We start from the raw sequence: 5560 nt of genomic DNA, 5'->3' as shown, positions 1-5560 counted from the left end.
GGAGAATCGATTTGGCACGAATTCGGGCAGAAATGTAAAGTTCATAATTAGCATTAGTTTGAAGGCTCTGGTACCTTTGTGAGCTACCTCTCTCTCATTGTGCTTTGCAAGAACAAGCGTGATTAAACCAAAGGCTTTGCGTGAGGAGTAGAGAAAGAACGAGGAATGTGCCTCCATTCCAGAGACAATCACCTCTGTGATGCGCTGAGCACACACAGAGGGTCTCTATCTGGAAGCAATAATCATTCCACGGGAAATCGGAAGAAGTACATCCTCAGGTCGTCCCACCGAGCTGAAACAAAATGCCAAAGCATCGCCTCTTCGGTGGGTCAGAGGGTGTACAAGAGTGATGGACAGGATGCAGAAATAAGATTGTGATCGGAGGAGCCCAACGGAGAGAACAGTTTGACAGAATAAGCAGAAGGGTTGGAGGTAAGGAAGAGGTCTAGAATGTTGGGCCGATCTCCAAGACGGTCGGGAATACGTGTAGGGTGCTGGACCAACTGCTCTAGGTCGTGGAGGATAGCAAAGTTGTAAACTTGCTTACCAGGATGGCCATTGAAAGAGGATGAAAGCCAAAGCTGGTGGTGAACATTAAAATCTCCTAGGATGGAGATTTCAGCGAAGGAGAGTGGGTCAAGATGTGCTCCACTTTAAATTCAAATAGTCAAATAATTTTACATAGTTAGTGGGATTAGGTGAGAGATAAACAGCACAGATGTATTTAGTAATAGAATGACAATGAAGTCTTAGCCAGATGGTGAAAAATTCAGAAGAGTCAAGGCTGTGGGCACGAGAGCAAGTGATGTCGTTGCGCACGTAGGCGCAACATCCAGCTTTGGATTGAAATTTAGGATAGAGATAGTAGGAGGGAACAGAGTAGAGATTGCTGTCAGTAGCCTCAGAAACCCTGTGTTTCAGTAAGGAAGAGAAGGTGAGGTTTAGGAGGAGAGATGATGTTCCACAGAATGATAATGAATATAATGATTAGCAAACAGAAAATAAATGTCATGATACTTATAGATGAGAAAGGAAGAAGACAAAGTTCATACGAAAATAAAATACAAAGAATATGAAACAAATGCAAATCTTCACCTTCCTCCTCCACTCCTCCTAAAATAAGAAAAAAAGAAAATTAATTGCAAATAAAGAATAAAACTGTCAGCAATGTCATGGCAACAGGTGGAAAATATAAAGGTTAAAACAAAAAGAACGAAAAAAAAAAGAAAACCTGTGCGCACCTTCACCCCTCAAATAAATAAAAGAAAAAATAATGAATTGCTCGGAAAGGAAAACAATGACAACGTTAAAATGAAAAAGAAGAAAAATTTGAGAATTCAAATTGCATTCACCGGACACCTGATGCAACAGACCAACAAAGAAAAAATGAGAAGCTAAAAAAAATCAACAAATAACTCAACCTCCATCAACCAAACACTAAACATTAAAAAAAAAAAACTTATACACAAGAGAAAAAAAGAAAATATAACAGTGATACAAAAAGGGATGAAACAGAATCCAATAGTGACTTTAATTCAGAATAAAAATAAGAAAACTGTTATTGAAAAGAAGACAAGTGAGAATACTAATGGAAACAGTTTACTGGAAGACAAAAAATAAGAAAGAAAATAACTTCCCACTTACTTAAATTGGGAAATAAACTAATGATGCGGAGCTTAATTTCCTTCACGTTCCTTCCACTTGCATTAGTCCACCACCACCATCTGTTCCTCTCACCTGTTTTGCGCACCTGTGGAAACTGATCTACAACCGAACGTCTTCCTTTCCTCCGCTTAAAGGTTACCCACACTGCTTGGACCCCAAATCCTTTCCCTCTTTCCTTCATCTCTGCTCCCATTCACTTCTCTTCCTCCCCCTTCTCATCTCCTCCTCTCCTCCCCTCCCCTTTGCGTTACGACCTCCAAGGCATCAACGCAACCTTCCAAATCTCACCTCATGTCAGCAAATCACCGTCTACTTCCTTCCACCTGCTACTCATCCCCAGGTCCCCCAGTAAAACATGGACCCTAAATTCCCCAGCAAGGTGACACAGTGCCTAAGAATGATTATCTCCTCCTCTTCTGTTAATATATCCATCCTCCACAACTCCCTTTTTTCTTTCCTCATTTTCTAATTTTTCCTCATTTAAGAATGCCCTTCCTCCGAGTACCCCTGGGCGAGGACCCTAGCAGGCTGCTTAGCCTCTCAGAACCTCACCTTATGCCAAACTAATCACCCCGCCACTTCTCCACCTGCGACTCCTCCACAGTGATGCCATTAATTATCCACCCACTGACGCCTTTCCCCTCATGATACTTTCTTTCACCTGCTGACCTGCACATGTGTGAATGCAGTTTTGTACCACCTCTTCCGTTTCCCCCACGAGCCCCCATCTATCTCACTTTTTTTTTTTTTTACCTGTGGAATGCCTCCTTCTCACCCACGCACACCATTTTCCCCACGAAACTTTCTATAACCTGTCACGTGAGTCTGCCCAGTGCAGTGCCCTCCATCTGAATCTACTGTGCTTGTCACGGCTTGTTTACCTGCCAGGGTGGTTCACGTCCATCAGTCATCGCGGGACAGGAAGGCGTCACAGAGGAGGCATCTCCCGCCAGCCTCACCTTTTTACCTGCCACTTTAGTCCCCATTACAGTCTCGCTTCTCACATTATCTCCGGGTCACACTGCCCTCCACTTATTCTGGCGTCACTCTCCTTCCCTGCACGTCGTTCTTTTTTTTCTCCTTCTGCCGCCGTTACCTTTTCTCAATTCCTGCATTTTTCTTCATCTTATTTTCTTTATCTCTACCTATGTATACCTGTATCTTTTTGGATCAATTGAGGGAATCGCTTCAGAGTTCCTAACACAGAAGGCCCTTACCAACTTGCCCAACTGGGAAGAATCGCCCCCAACTAGAAATATCGGAAATTAATATATTATTTTCAGTTTATGCCATAGTATTATGGATGTGGGTGTGAGAATACACAGCATATATGAGCACTTTTATTTTTTGCATTTTTCACATAGGGTATTGAGTGGAAATATGGAATACACAGATTTTCAAAGGCATTGTAGTAAAAATCGGTCGCGCCACATCAGTTCCTGCAGATATGGAGGTGACAGAGTCTCGCCTGCAGCCTCTTCATCGCATTGTCTGTTATACACCACACTTCCACTTCATTTCTCGAAAGTCGATGTTGTTTAAGCCAATTCGATCAAAACTAAGGCAAAGGATCCTCAGTCAGTTAGAGGTGGAGCACGACAGACCTGAATGTGCTCACGGGCCATGTCCAACTACAGACTGTCCTCCTTGCTCCCTCATCCTCTCCACTTTTATTACGCCCTTCTCCGCTCCTTCCTTCACTTTCTTCCCTTCCTCCCTCCTTCCTCTTTCCTTGCTCTCCTGCAGCTACACAGCTCAAGGTTCTCTCCCTCCAGGTGGCGGCAGTGGGACAGGTGAGGAGCAATGTCAATCATGCGAGCTTCAGGTCACTTAACTTAGAGCTCCAGGTACAGAAGGAAGTCCCAGGAATAGTCACGCGACTCATTAACCTGTACTTTTTTTAATGCACTCATAGTTATTTATAAGTACAGCCCCTCGCACCCATCTGGTTCATCAATATCTATCTATCAATCTGTCTGTCTGTCTGTCTGTCTGTCTGTTCTGTCTGTCATTTGTCTGTCTGTCGTTTGTTCTGTCTATTCGTCTGTCTCTGTCTATCTATTGGCTTGCTGTCTACGTTCATTTGTCTATTTGTCTATGTATGCTGTGCTTATGTATGTATGGCATGTGCGTATGTATGTGTCTATCCTAAATGTCAATCATGTCAATCAATCTATCTATCTACCAATCTATGTAACTATAATCTATCTACCTTTGTAATCAAATCCATTTAGGCAATCAGTCCCAACTTATCTATATATCTCGTATTCAGTAATTCAATTTTATCAATCGGTCAAATAACTAATCAATCTACCTTTTGTTTGTCTTGCGCCTTCTTCACGGATGCTAACACTCAATCCTGGACAACCTGCATGCACACACCTTTTAACAATTTGCAGGTGTTCACGGCCCTCCTCAACACCTGAGTCACCTTCACCTAGCATAGCCTGACTTTTTACACTTGCATAATTTTACAACGTTCCACACCTGTATTGGAGGCCACACTTAAGCACCAGATATTATTCCCAAAACACCTTGAGCTTCGCCACCTTCTTACATCACCTCATTCTATCCTTCCTCCGTCATCCCTTCCTCACTTTTCCTCCTTTTAATCTGTCCTCTTGTACCTCCCTTCCTTTCTTCCTCCCTCGACCTCAACCCTTACTACCTCGCCCTCTCTCCATGTGCAACCCTCCATTCCTTCCCCTTCCTCTAATTTATTCTTTTCTTCTTTTCCACTAACACCATGAATCTCTCAACCTCTAGTACTTCCATCATCATCATCGTCATCTCATCTTTATCATCATCGTTTATATTATCATCATCTGTCATGTCATATAAGCTTCATTCCCAACCTTCTCCACCTTAATGTTTACTGTTGTTGCCCTCCATCATCTTCCGTACAAAGCGTTTCGAAATCCCATCTCTCTTTTCGATTCTCTTTGTCCTCTATCTAACTGCTGCTCTGCGGGTTCCGTCCCTCATAGTCCCACTTCTGTTGTCTGTCTGATTAATGGGTTCTACGCGTGATGTGACCTGTCCAAGTTCTGGATTCATTACTCCTGTAGTCGTCACTTATTGCCTTGGCTGTAAATACCTGTTAGCGATGAATAACAACCTATGGAATCTCATTTAGCTTTCAAACAGCCTCTTCATTAAAGTCCACATGCACGTTACATAGTCTATCTATTAGTTTAGTTTATTCTTTTAGTTCATCTATCTATTTATCTGCCTGTCTCAATCAACCCGCTTATCCTAATAAATATATTTACCACCTGTGTGTAGACTGATCCAGTTCATCTATGAGGTTCTCAACTGGATACCATGGCACCCTGATGGTGCCACACAGTCTAAGGGAATGCCACAAATCATTAATTTGAATCATTCTTTTTTTTCTTCTATTTTATGTTAGTATTGATGCCATTTATAACTCTTTTGTTAAATCTTAATTCGACTGATGAGTTCTGTTTGAGAGCATGTACTGTACCGCATGTTAATTCTGGTTTGAGTATGGATAATGATTTTTAATTAGATTAATTAAAGTAATTCAAAACAGGTACAGTTCGTGTAGCAAGAAGTTAATTCATGTGAGGAGGGGGGGGAAAAAGGGAGCCACAAAGGGTTTATATATAAGTTCTAGGTGCCATCACTGAAAAAAACAGAACCTCTGATCACCACCTGTGTATTATGTGTACGAGTCTCCATGAGGCCGGAATACACCTCAAAAATCTGTGCCATTATCACCATTACCGACACGCACGCGCAATTCCATATACCACTCCACACTCAACCCACAACCATACCGCACAAAATAATTACTCAACATACCTCAAACAGCTTCACATATCATCTGCATCCTGCCCACCCACTCACCCATACTCCTCCTTAGCACACT

Source organism: Eriocheir sinensis, chromosome 1 (genome assembly GCF_024679095.1).
Source record: "Eriocheir sinensis breed Jianghai 21 chromosome 1, ASM2467909v1, whole genome shotgun sequence".
NCBI lineage: Eukaryota > Metazoa > Arthropoda > Malacostraca > Decapoda > Varunidae > Eriocheir > Eriocheir sinensis.
The sequence above is the reverse complement of the archived record's forward strand: the minus strand, read 5'-3'. Positions refer to the sequence as shown.